General features: G+C 37.8%; 1 protein-coding gene across 1 annotated transcript in view; it reads right to left on the bottom strand.

Moving 5' to 3' along the window:
• The window catches only part of LOC122567758 (hemicentin-2-like), a 504,101-nt gene extending 497,857 nt beyond the window's left edge, over nt 1-6,244 (bottom strand). Inside the window, exon 1 of the mRNA XM_043726708.1 lies at nt 5,952-6,244. The gene's annotated coding sequence lies outside the window, so the exon portion shown is untranslated. The remainder of the gene's footprint in view (nt 1-5,951) is intronic.
• Between the last annotated feature and the right edge of the window lie 8,709 nt (nt 6,245-14,953).

The following is a 14,953-nucleotide window of genomic DNA, read 5'->3' as shown; positions in this document are numbered from 1 at the left end:
TGGCTGTCTAAATAGCTACGTAGGAAACGAACCAAAATACTTTACACGTATTGGTTTAATAACGGTCCTCGTTAAACATAATGAATGCACCGTTTCAAAAGCTATAGTTATCGCTGCATTTCCATGGAACTCTGTATAATGGGGAACAACAATTGAATAGTAATAACATAGAAATTCTGGGCAAGTAACAACAAACAGCGTTTCTCGTTAAAAAGACCGTGTTTAGTCAAATAATTCTCTTTCTCTAATTTTCTTATTAGAAATGAGAAGAGAAACAAAAGAATCGTATGTATAAAGTAGGAAATTTCTAAAATGGAGATTAAGTTCTAGAAAAGTGGCATGGAGAGAAAAAATGGACCAAGTCACACATCTTTTTCCAATGTGAGCTTATTTATACTAAGTATATTTATATAACTTGTGTAAGCATATTTATTCTATATGATGTATTTATGTACACATTTGTTTACATATTTATTAAATATATTTATTTTAACAGTCGATCATAGAAAAGCGGAGGAATTCATTTCTTGCATATTAATCTCGGATGTTATAGAATCAATTATTGTTGCACTGAATATTTTAAAGCGTCCTATATACTACATTGAAATTGAAAGAAAAAGAAATTATATTATCTTCTTTGTGCCAATTTTGTTGTTTTTTTTCATCCGATTAAAAATAATTAGTCATTATTTCGTAACAGCCAACAGAGAATAAAAAGCACTTCGAATTAATATCCTCGAAGAATGAAGAAATGCTAGAGAGGATAAGTTAGTTAGTTAAGGTTGTTAGGCAACGGATAACATAATTTGTTAAGTTATCACCGTTACTCCACTTTCTCTGAATATCTCAAATATTTGACTATCGAACCAAAATCGCTGTCTAAAAATCTATATCACTATCAAACTCGTCAGTTAACTACCTAAACAAAAAGCACAGCGTTGAATTTTGCGAGTTCAGCCCCGTTACGCTTCCGATTCATTTATTTTTCCTCTGTATCTTTTTTCCCCCCGTGGCTTCGGTGATACGCTCAGTGAACTCAGTTTCGACGAAAAATAGATTAAAAAACGAGTCGTTGTTTGGCCGAGGAAAGAAACAAAAAAAAAAGAAGAAATCATCTCTCTGTCGCGTCCCTTGATTCTCCATTCGTGAAAAATCCAACGTGTCGCGTCGGATCGTTAATGTTGGTTTGCCTCTTTCCGACTTTAATGAACTTCCGGAAATTCAAGACGGGCCACCTTCCGTGACCCTGTAATGAAATTCGACTGGGACGTTATTATGTTCCGGGTGAGGTAGTGGCGACCGCGGAAGGCAAAACAGCACCGCAGCAAGTACGAGTGATTAGGGAAGGAAATATGATAGAATTGTAAACGTTATATGTTACGGGAAGCTCCACAGGTAAGTACGTTCCAATTACGCCGTAGCTTACGGCACACGGGTGTACGCTCTCAGCCAGTAAGTTTAATTTACAGAGAGGTAACTTGACGAACTTGAAATGAACCATGGAAGAAAACTAACATCTTCTCCCGCCATTGCACGCTCCGAGGCTTTAATGAATTTGCGACTGCGATCTGCAGAAAACGCGTTATTCAACGATTGCACTTTCTCATTTCGGATTAGTGACTCAAGATATGGAAATTTTTAGTCATTTATATTGGAGGACGATATTAAAGAAATAGACATTTTTGTACTTTTTTGCGAACGATAAATTCTTGCACGACATTTAACAGCATCTCTCAAGGAAGAAAAGAAAGTTGCAAAATATGGGAAAAATAAAAGCATGGCAGCGATCAAACTCGCGATAAATCAGCGAATTTGAAGTATCTCCAATAATATTATATACTTTTCTTTCCTCAATTTTTTTTTCCAACAAAAGTTCTCAAAAAGACCCATGTTTGTTGGGGTATGAGCCATAAATTAATACTAAAATCAAGTTACATTAACGAATTTACGAAAGGTAATAACACTATATTTTCCCTTCACTTTTTTTGGTGAAAGAGATTCTTGAAAAAGGAGTAATTTCATTTATTAAGCTATAAATTCTAGATTGAGATGACAACAAAGTTACATTAATTTATTTACACGGAAATTAACGATATTATTATACATATTTTCTACACTTCGGACGAAAAGAATTCATGAAAAAATGTAGTTTCGTTTGTTGAACTATGGACGGTAGGTTAATACAACAACCAAGTTACATAGAAAAAAAGTTTTGCTTGTCGGTTGGTTCGATATGGCCGGTTCGTTTCGCTGAACCTTTTTCGAAAATTTATATGGCAACTGCAGCCAACATGCTTCCCTTGATGTCAGCTAACAGAATATAGAGTTTCGATGATTGGAACGACTTTGAGTTGCGGGACGACATGACGAGAAAAATTTTCGTTCCCAAACCGATACGACTACCTGGTTTTCGCAACTTTTCGATGTAACCTAAATCACCTATATCTTCGTATTTAATCAAACGAGAATTCCTTTTATAAATTATATGTTTTAAATCCATACGATTTAAAAGTAATCAAAAGCGGAGAAACAACTTTCATATTTTCAAAATTTCATATAAACAGCTTTACTACTTTTACATTCTACCGTTTAAATTCCATATTCAAATGTATTAATATTATATGTATATGTTATATCGAATAAAATCATGTAAAGGAATACTTGATCATTTTACATAAAATTCTCTTATCATTCATAACCGTACTATTATCCTGTGAAATTTTGAACATCGTAATCATCCTTACAATATCCACATTTTCATCGCTTGCGTTACATACGTCATATCTGTGAAAATGAAAGATCTAAAGGCTGATAAAAAAAACTGCTTCATTGGGAGACAATTGATATTATAATAAATGTAAGTAACATTTAACAGAATATTAAACATTGATCTATTAATACAAACTGGAAGAAAATGTATATCTTTTAAATTGGTAGGAAATTGCCATCCATCTATCCGGTATAATTCCATAGACAGAAAGCAATAGCGGCGTTACCCGCGGAAACTGGGTGATATCTCGGAAAATCGTAGGAACGGTTGCGCAACTTTTTTCGAACAACCCATTTTTAACGAGTCCGCGTGCACACATTTCCAGTATAACGGCGCATCGAACTCCCGCTACGTTCGCGCTCGATTTCAACGTTGGAAAACGCTTGAACGGCTCGAAAGTGGCATGGAACGGTCCAGCGACAAAAAAATTGGCTCTCGCCGAGCGTCGTCGCGAAATGGAAGAAGTTATCGATTCGAGTATTAATGAGAGTCGTGGACGAGCATGAAAACAGGACGCGACGCGAAAGTCGAGCAACCATCTTCGACGTTAACGCGTCGTAAACGCGCGTGCTGCGTCGTAATCGTAAACACTTTTCTACGCCACGTTAAATACCATTGTTCCATCGTTTCATACTGTCGACAATAAAAAAAAAAAAAAAATAAATGTAGAAAAAGAAACAAACTTTCGATGGAAGTCAGAAACGTGCAGCAGATGCGCGTCGAGTACACGTACCGCAGAAAACATTTGCAGAAACGGACGATCCACGATGTGAATCGCAACGATCCAGGCTACGAGTGGTTATATTCATATTGGCGAAGGAGAAAATGATATTGGCATGGTCGAGAAAGTTATCATAGCCGTACAGATAAAAGTGAAATTTTCTATCCCGCGTTTTCCACTATATACGTCACTTTCGTGCTATTTATGTCGCAGAGGCTCTTCTATGTACATACGGTTCACGAAGACGATTATATTGTAGTATTTTTTATATGACTAGACTAAGATTACGCCTGACAGCGTAGACTTATTAAGAAAATGACAAAACAAATTGAAGACACGAGTTCTTGAAGTATGTAGAAATATGTAATTATAACAAGAAGTTCGCACTGGAAGTTACATTTCTAACAGCAGTAAATTTCTTCAATTTCGAACAACACGATTGACACACAACATTTACAAGACGTTTACACATTTGTACGATGGTTATCGTTACATCCTTGATTCAGTTTCAGAACATGTCAGACACCTATCACAGACCTATCGAAGTTTACCCCAAGTTCAGAAGAGGCAGAATTAATTAACACAACGTTGCGGTACTTCTATTGTTATCGAACAGAAGAAATTATAGAATTACAGAGGAGAGATATGACAAGCTGCACCTGCTGTTCTTTATGAAAAAAATTAGTTTTTAAATTCAATACGTCGTCAACTAATTCCATATTAATTTGGCTGTTTTCTATTGATCGAGGAATTAATAATAATAATAATAATAAAAAATATATATATGAACTGCCACCCACTCACAAGCTATCTACCACACCGAGCAATATAAAAATCAACAAGTATAGACTTAGCGTGGTTTTTTCGTTCAAAAGAAGGCAAGCTTTTACGTCTTGACGATGCAATAGCATTTACTTATTGCGATATTTTGTCGTTCCTTTGTATCGTTCGCGGGCTGTTTGCCGTGCAACTGAATCACGGTATTCCGAAGCAATACTACCGCCACTTTTGAACTACATTCCGCTGGGTATCGTTTGAAGTTCTTACGACAGCGGAATTATCGAGGAACTTGTATACTTTCGAAATGAAGTTTTGTGCCTTGCTTGGCGTTGTTAGCGAACATGTTGGAAGCTTTTGAACTTCGGGACGTTACGAAGAAAAAGGAAGTGTCTACGAAGCAGACTCGACATTTCTGGTAAATTTCCCGTTAAATTTGAAAGAAATCCTCGTTTCAAGTTATCTTTCACAATCAGATACGTCGCAGCACTTTGTAATTGGCTTATTAGCGTTACTTAATGCTTCGGTATGGTCGTTTGTAGTAAAAAATGTAAAAAGGAACGAGATCGTTAAAGACACAAACCATCCGTTTAATTTTCTCGGGTAATTGGAAGGGAAGATGGACGACGTTCGATCGGATCTCGAATCGTCAATTCCATTGCTACACGTCGTAAAGATAACAACTACGTAAGAATTCAATGTCTCGGTCGGAGAATTTCCCGAATTTATTCATTGGATAATTAATAACTTCTTCTAGGTGTGTAGATCAATCTAATTGTATAATAATTTTCGAAGCTCATTAAGAGAAACAGTGGATAATTTGTATATGTTTTAAGATGATTAATAGAGTGAATTATAAAACAGCGGAGGCACTTAAAAAATATCAGATCGAACGAGATCGAAACATTGTCAGATATATGAGATTCGGTTTAAATAAATGAAGATGTTACACGTCTCTTATTAATTCTTTAGAACAGGAAATATATGCGTTGATTTATAATTAAATTACGAGCCAGGATTATCAGAGATTTTATCTTCGATCAGGTTAAATTTGAAGGTAATTAGAAGAGCCAAAGGAATTTCGTATGCAACAAACGACTTTAGAACTCTCTTTGCTAGAACGAAGATATTTTTATCGTATGATCAAAGGATCGTACGAGAGACGATATATGTAATTTCTTCGGGCATCTTCATCGGTTATGCAAAGGAATACCATGCATGATGCATAATCGAAGCATAATGGAAGAAAAATATTTGCAACATCCTAACACATTTTCGACAGAATGTATAACTAAATTTTAATTGCAGATCTAATCTCCATATTTTCGCTATGAAATCAAAAATGATGTTACACAAATTTGATATATAAGATCTGCTTCGCGTTATCGATTGCCACTTTATTATTTAAAGTGCTACAGAGAAAAGTTGAAAGGCTCGTGATAGTCGTGAAGAGAAATAAAAAATGCTTGATTAGGAAAGATTCTAGATATTTCTCGATACAAGGATATTTTAGCATAAAACGTAATTTCGTATGCAGCATATGAAATATTTAGCATTACGATATAATTTACATCCGGTAAGACTACTACTACCGGTGAGCTTGATTTTCTAGGCCATAGTAAATAATAGGGAAAAGAGTGTGTTTCGGAAAATATCAAAATTAATATCAAAATTTATACGTACATGTGAATATTGCGTTCGAAAAGTTCAATTCTTTAATTCTTCTCAGCGAGTGTCATAAACCCTTAAATTTTTATTGTGTAACACTTTGTATATTCTTATATTTGCAAGATCGCAAAAAAAGACATCATTGAAAATAAACGGAACAAAATCACGTACGGCGACGCATTATCTCGAGTGGAACGGTTAAGATCAAAGGCAGACACTCGTATCCCGGTGCAAAAGCACGTTCACGCGCCCGTTCGAATTATCCGTTCGAATCAATGCCGCGAACTCTATAATGCGTCTCTGATGCTTTGTAGAACGATCGGAAATCCGCGCGCAACTCCTTTACTCACGCGAAAATCAACTTCTCGATGTGCCGCGTGTCGCAGTTATTTCCATTTAGACTACTTAATACTCTCGTCATGTAGCATCGTAGAACACCGACTACGTAGGCAAAATACAGTCGACAAGCAGACTGTACGATCGATGCGATTCAACGTAGGATCGCTTGAATAAATATGGTAATTATTTAGAAGTTTGCCTCCTCGTCGACTTCGATGACCTTGAAATATGTTGTCAATCTTATCGTTCTGAACAACTTTTTCCTACGTCTGTTACCGCGGCTCGGTTTTAATTTCCAAGATATTCGCAAAAAATTGTTGTTAAACTTACCGTATGAATATATTCATTCGTGGCGTGAATTGTAGTACAGGCGATGGCCTGACCGCGGCCACATTCCTATAATATAGTCTAAGCTACGCGATAAAGGAGAAAAGTTAAAGTTGTTCGGAATGATGACCTCGAGATAATGATGACAAGATATTTCAAGGTCATTGACATCGGCGAAGCGCCCACACTTCTAAATAATTACCATAAACATTGTTATACCGCGTTCTCGGTGATTCGAGTCGAGGTCGAGCGACAATCCTCAACCTACTCGATTCCTCTGCCTTCTTCTCTTAAGATTTTGCGAAAGAATTTCCACTTGAACGTAGATTTTGTTTGAATTAGAACTTGCGTATCAACTTTCCATAAGCAATGTGACGTTATTTAATTCGATATGCGTTATATCAGACGATAGGTAAAAAGATCCTCTTTGAGAAAAAATAATGCTACTGTGAATCCGATGCAACCAAATAGACCGCATATTTCCTCTAAACTCGTACAATAATAATAATATTCGGCAAGAATTAGAAACAATTTTCTTTGCAGAAAAACGATGGATACTGTGAATGATTTGATACAACCAAATAGGCTGCCTAATTGAAAATAAAACCTAATCTATTTTAAGGATCCGCCTAAACTTAACTTCTGTTAATCGTCTAATTACACGCGAGAAAGAATATGCGTTCAAAGGACGCATACCAGAGCAATATTCGAGGAACGAATAATAGGAAAATGTCCTGTTCTATGGTGGACAATCGAAAGACTAAAGGAAACTAAAATTACCATCGAAGGTAACTCGAAATAATTACTAAAGGCAATAGAATTTCTCGCGTGTCGGACGGCGCTGTACCTTTGTCAAAATACCGAAGATGGTGGCCTCTAGGAACGGTTACCGTCGAAAGGAAACATTTTCATCGGGACAACAACGTCCGAAGTTGAGAGTGGACTTCCAAAGAGAAGAATGTTGACTTTAAAAGATCCTCAAAAGCCGGCGAGTACGTGTAGATAACGAGATAGCAGTAGGTTTAATATACTTACACGCGTGCAACCAGTTTCTGTAGGTGAATCCACCGGCTGGCACTGTGCTCTTTCTTCTTCTTTTCGTCTCCTTTTTTTCCACCGCTCGTTCCAACTCCTTTTCCTTCTATGTCTATATGTACACCTCCGTTCATAAGTATCAAAACATTTGCAAAAACTTTAGAAAATTTAAGTAACCTCAAAAAATCATTAGAAGGTTATCATTAAGAAAAGTCCAAGAATTATTATTTCATTTGAAATGTTAGATTATATAAGATCCATATATTCAATGTTATAATAGCAATCTCGTTAATTTGACATAACAAAATAACTGTCGTTTCTCTTGATTATTGTTTTGTTCAATTTTGACGTGCAAATTGTTAATCCATTTCTTCTTATTTGATTGTATGCAGGCTACGCGTTATTTAAAAATACGAATTCAGATTTTACGCAGTCTTCCGGAGGAGCTTTCTATCTAATTCGTCTGCAATTCTCTCAACAGCATCTTGTAAACTGTGTACGTCAACGCGTTATCGCTATAATTTGCTATATCGCTGTAATTCTTCCAAATAGCCTCAGCGCTTTTTGCTTTTTACATATTGGATCGGAACTTTGCACGAATATAAAGTTGTAATCGATCAATTCCTTGATGCATTAGATTAAATGTCACGTTTCGTATGAGATCAGCGGCTTACTTATGAACGGAAGTATATGTGCATCTCGTGATGTATAAATCGGGTAAGCGTCGGTATATACGCGTACGAAGTGATAGTATGGTCGAATGTCTTTCCATTGGAAATTCCCACCAAAACCGTCCCGATTTCGACGTTTTTCTCTTTTCGCGGAAAAGGACGGGTTCTCCAACGATGGCTCCGTGTACACGCTCTATGTAGCCGGATTCTTCAGGACGTCTTATCGGATTCCGCGCACGCTGAAAGAAACGACGCGCATCTCGTCCCAACGTTCTCTATGACTCGCCTTTCTAAAAGGCTGCCGTTGCCTGTGGACCGCTCGCAACCGGCAAGAATTCGAGCCGTTTGAAGCGGTTGATAGTGCCAGTATCGATTCCGATGGACTTCTTTGCTCGCCTTCCTTGTTTTTTTCAACATTCCCCCGCTTCCAAAAGGTATGCCTTTTCCTTGCCACGAATTCGCTGCAATTTCGAGCAACGTCTCCTCTGTGTCTGCTGTTTGGTTCTGTCCGAGTTGCTGACTGTTTGGCGCAATCTCGCCTTTCCTTCTTGTAGATCGTTACTTTAGCCACCTTTTCGTGTAGCAATTGTTAATTCGTATCGGCGGTACTTGAGATAGAAGCACGGGCTAGTGGTGTATCTATCCGAAGTGATGACTGCTTGCAGAGAGGATTATATACGTATATTATGAGGACATTGCGGATTTTTATGCATTTATGGAAAACTGAAAATTGCAAAAATACACAACATGCAGGTAATACGAAAAATATATAAAATATCCAAAGTATAGTGGTTTCTAGAACGTTCGGTAAGTAAAAAAATTTTCTATCGACGATTTACTTTTTAAATTATAGCCTCAAAAGTTTGAATTTGCATAAAAAATCCGAAATTATCAGCAACGTTTAAAGGAAATTCAATTTTCTACGTGTGTCGCGAGTTATGGTAAAAATGTGGTAAATAGCAATATGGTGAAACATTTGGAATATTCAAAATAAGTGGAGTGCGTTAAAAATAAATAGAGATACAAACAGCGTGGGATTACCATAAGGAAAGAACAAAAAGAAGCTGTTCTAAGAAAACGAGGAGAGGAACGTGGAGGAGCAATGTTTGCGGTAATATTTGATGCATTTATTCTCGTCAGAACTGTCGGTGACGATGCCGCGATTAATTACAACATTTATATTGAATGAACAAATATATTTGTACTATTTTCTGTAATATGATTTTACGTTTTGATGTAAACAACACGGTGCCTAAACAATTTTATTCGTATATCGTATATCGAAAGATACGCCCATTTGATAAAGGATATATCACATCCATTTTCATTGTTATTTGTATTTTAGCGGAAAAAACTTACACAGTTTCTCATCGGTGCATTACGCTATACGCACGCCGGGCTGAAATAAATAACACCACTCCGGCTATTATGGGAAAGATATATGCCGTTCGTTCAGCACTCAACCAACTAACCCGCCGTTGCAAACACGAAAAGAGATCCCCGGATTTGAATACTAATTCCCGCGACGAAACGTTTGCTTAAAACAACCATAAACCGTATAATCCATTAATTAGGGGCGATGAACCAAAAAATAACAAAATTTAGAAAAACTAACTCCGAAAAGAATCAGCGATATCTCACCGAGTAAAGAAGAGTACAGCTACTTTGGAATTTATGCTCTCGGGAAAAGCATGTCCAGCGACCTTTATTCCGCTTGATCGGTGCGCAACGCGGAACCAACAAGATGCAACAGGACATCTATATAGGGGGCGAGCACGCGTATAATATCCAGGAACATGTGGAACGATTCTTTAATCGAGGCTGCACCGAACTTTATCCCCGTTTAGTCTGACAGTTTCCATTTAAATCACGTTCGAACACGGACGTTGCTCTAATTACCTGACACCAGTAGTAAAATTAGGAACACAGGTCGGGGTTATATGGTGCGTGTTACGCGCGGAGCCGATAACACATAGGAGAACGAGGACGTATGAGCGACATCGTTCCCGTCGGTGACAAAGACTCCCCCGCAGAGCTGCGGGCTGGGACAAAAGAAACGCGACCGAAAACCGTGGAACGACCGTGAGGAAGAAGAATAAAAGGGCCGGCGAGGAAATAGGGTCGTCGGACGAGAACTGGGCGCGGGTCGTGCATAAAAGTGGAGCGTATATTTTGTTAAACGTAAGAGGGGAGACGGTGCCGTACCGTACTTTACTGCCCTCGAAAGCGAACGTCGATCCACCGTGGAACTTTTAACCTCGCTCCCAATCTAGTTTCAAGGTCTTTTTTCCTTTCTTTCGCCGATAATCCTTCTCGGTGTTCGATAATTCGAACGATTCGACCGGAGAGAAGGTAAGAGACGAGCCTTTAATTTTTCAAACTGTTACGTTTCAGCTTCAAAGGGCTGAATCTGGGGGAGGGGCTTCGCATCGTGTCAACGGGCTTTGATATTTATAATATCCGTGACGATCCGATATCGATTGTGGCGCTACGTGCAGATCGGATTACAATGACAAACGCCCATTCGATGATACCTCAGGTTACGTCGAAAGGGAATGAAAAATACGAGTTTGTAGGACGAGCTTCGCGCGTCACACTGTGCGGCAGAGTGACTACGAGTGGCGTTGTTAATAAATTTAATCGAGGATGGCTCGAATGTAATTGGTCGACTCGGTTGAGAAACGTGGAAACAGCACAAAGAAAGATATTTTTAAAATTTCCATGTATCGAGTCGTTTATTAAAATGATACGGAATTCAAATTCCAAATATCATAGCTGTGAGGTATAAAGAGATACGTATAAATAATTTTATTATTTAATAATTATTATAAAGCTTTGTATTTCTTTCTGGTTTTTAGTGTATTTTTATCGGCCTTGGCGGTCGTCGAATAACGTGGAAAGAGCACAAAATGAGATATTTTTTAGAATTTTCATAAATTCAGTCGTTTTAAATTGCAAACCTCGTATCAAAATGTAAATGATGAAAGTTTATAAATAATTTCACTCGCTCAGATTTTATATTTCTTTCTGCTTTTCAGTTAATCTGTCGTGAAATAAAATATATACGTGGTTAAAAGAAAATAAAAACACATCTCCTTTGATCAGTTATGTAAGGACGTTTTTCGCGTCCTATATTTACATTAATTTCACGGCAGTGTGAAAATGAAACGAAATCAAGTATCACGGTGACGCATATCACAACATTTCATCCCGATACACCTACTATTTAGGCGATTTAATTCCATTTGCAAGCATAAGACCGGCTCGTTCGATTTCAATTAATCTAGCACTATAAGGATCGTACCTACCTTCCTAGTCTTAATCGAACCGGAAGCACTCCACGTTCTCCCGATATAGAGACACAACCACCATTTCCCGTTCCCCACGCTAAAGAAAAAGAGAGAACTCATTGAATCCTTGTACGCGTTTTAATGCCTGTAAAGTATTTATCGACTCTATTTTATTTCCTAATTGAGATCGGCTTCCCGCGAATTGAAAGAGAAAGTTCAAAATAAAATAAGAATGTTCGCACAAAGGTGGAAAGTTAGTTTAAACACAGTTTCGAGTGAAACCAATAAAGCGATAACTTAAACCTTCCCCAATTTCACGGAAATTACGTCATATTTCATTTTGAAGAAAGATCTCTGACATTGACATGGCAAAATGTAATCAATTTGAGGCAGAATGACACGATGTAATTAAGAAACGACGCAGTATCGAGCGAATCGTCGAAGAGTTGAGAAGCAATTGGATTTCAGAAAATGAAGTCATAACGAATAAAGGTCATATTTGGATCAAAATTGTATATTTATAAATGTAGTTTTCGTTGTTTTATACTTTTCAATAAAAACCTACTTGAAAACCTAACAGTTTTATAATATAAAATACTATACAACGTACACTTTATAATTAAAAGCACGAAACCATCGTACGTTTACGGTGTACATGAACGTTACAATTTATCGCGAAAGGATCAGTCATCGCGTTATTTATGAAAAGGATTACACGAACATGGTGGAATTCTTGTTCTGAGGCCGTGCGGCCTTTATCGAGAAAACGAGTTCCTGTCGAATAAGCGGTACCCAGATAGAGATAAGGATAGTTCATATGCATACGAGCTTCCGTTCAACCAGCAACGAAAGTTGCCGCTCAAGGCGACTGCGAGGACCCCCGTAAAAGTTCAACAAACGAACCCAACCAAAATCGTTCCGCTCTTCGTACGTAGATAAAGATTGAAACGACCTGAACGTTTAATGATATCGCTTTGTAACCGTGACGTTGAAAGCGATACGATACGAGCCCTCGTAATACCGAATAAATTAATCACATTCTTTTATCAGATAGATTCTTGTTTTTATTAAGCTTCGACGTTTCGTGTTTGCTTTTATCTCTCACCTAATTCGACACCGGATAATTTAATTGTTTGACATTTTCTGAATAGATTTAAGGTTATTTCAGGTCACGTTCTTTACATGATTATATTTAAGGTTGTATATATTTCAGTAAAGCAATATTCTTCTTATTCGATTATATATATATATATATATATATATATATATATATATATATATGTATTTTTCCATAAATATTACTACAACTGTTATAAATAACAAAAAATCAGATGATAAATGATATAATGTTGTGTGGATGATGTATGCGAGTGATAAATGCATGATACACAAACAAATGAAATAAATGAAACAAATATCATATATTAAGTTTCTGCTGTCATCGCACGTGAGCGTCGAAGTATACGAAATAACGATTAGTGTTATCGAAACTTCTACGCACTTTCATTCCTCTTCGCGTCATTTCCAAAGATCTCATTACACGTAATACGTGACTAATCTTGTTAATCACCTGTACAAAAAGGATTTCTAATTACAAGGAACATCTTCCTGCGGATTCTAGATTTAAATTGCAAATTAGGCATCTCCGATTTCATAGCTGCCATTCCCAGCTAGTCTCTCGTAACCCACCCATGAAAGCACGAGAATCGAGCACGATCAAAAGAAAGGAGAATTTAATAGAATTCTAAGTCAAATTTGAAAGGAACGACAGCAAATTGCCCTTGGGTGCAGCTCACCTAATGCCCCACTTATTCTCAATCTCGTACGACGTACCTGTACCTCTACAACCGCTCTACTTGACAGGTAACCGAGTTGCATAAAAGGCAGTAAATTAGGAAATCGCGATTATTATATAATCCCGTGGACAATAACGGACACAGTAGAATGGCAATGGCCGGAAGTCTAATCCCAGCGCTGGACGAGTGGCGAGTGTGTTGGTAAACGTGACGCGATAATGTGTCGCGCGGAGAGACGCTTGGAACCATGAAATCGTTGGTCATTTAACGGAGTATCGTTATTGGTCAGCCACAGGATTATAATGAGGCAGCATATCGGGATTAAACGTATTACTCTACTGTGTACATGCAATGCCTGATATACATCGAGTGTAGATATACATCGAGCGATGCATTTGAGGGTGATGGACGAAGAGAAGAACGGGCTGGACCAAAACACAAGCCGATAAACAGCATCAACAAGCTAAACAACATGGTTAAACAATCCACTGGCGATAGACCTACACGAGTGCAGCGTTCAACTTGCACTGATTAATATAACGAACAGTCTAGCGCGCGTTCAAAAGTATATGCTGATACACACGTGTGGAATCTTAAAGGCGCGACGATAACACATATACCGCTACGAGGCTCGTTATCGCAACTTGAACAACGACTTCGTCGAATAAAGGATTAGTAACATCCTCTCGTCGTTCCTACTGGTCTTTTGTTTACCTCGATCTGGTCCAGTATCGGACGGCTACGGTTTTACCCGTGAACCGTTTGCTTTGCGTTCGTTCCTTCCTTTCTACCAACGGTTCGCGGCTACTGATCTTGAAAACGAAACATCGATCGATCGATTTACGCTCAACACGTTGATCGAGCGGCCGAAGCCACGTGGCTGTTCGGCGAAACAAAAATTTTTGTTTTCCTTAACACGAGTACTGATGACGTCAACGTGGAGTAATCCTAATAAAGTAAAACTAGACGAAACATGGACCTAAGATACTGATTGCGGCAATGGCTTAATGGATCAATGTGTTCTCGTCACCGTTAATGATCGCGTGCTAAGTTACGATGTAAACTTGCTAATACTTATAGTAACCTTGATTATCATGGAGGTAATTAAGGAACAATACGCTGGTAGGTGACTGACAGACGACGGATTTGGAGAAACTGTGAGGGGATTGTATACAGAATGTTTCGGTTCAGATTAGACGTATTCTGTAGTGAAATTTTAGTAAACTTAACTTTCGTAAAAGTACATTTCTCGTGTTGTTACGGCATGTTATTAAACGTAGTGCACGTAATGAACGAATGTACGTAAACTTATAAAAAGTGATACATTCAGCCACTGTAACGTTTCGTGTATAAGAGTAACGTAAGTAGAAAATAAAGAGGGAGATAGAAAAAAAGAATCGGGAACGGAAGGGCAAGTGAATTCTTGTTATGGTTTCATAAGTAAGGCTTTCCTAACAGACCTGTGCTTCAGACGCCGAGATAGCAAAGGTTAGGTCAGAGGATGTATTTATGTAAAAGGGATGATTAGACGAGGATTTTCGGGAATTGTGTTTGGTTTA

The sequence above is a fragment of the Bombus pyrosoma genome, linkage group LG5, assembly GCF_014825855.1.
Source record: "Bombus pyrosoma isolate SC7728 linkage group LG5, ASM1482585v1, whole genome shotgun sequence".
NCBI lineage: Eukaryota > Metazoa > Arthropoda > Insecta > Hymenoptera > Apidae > Bombus > Bombus pyrosoma.
The sequence above is the reverse complement of the archived record's forward strand: the minus strand, read 5'-3'. Positions and strand labels throughout refer to the sequence as shown.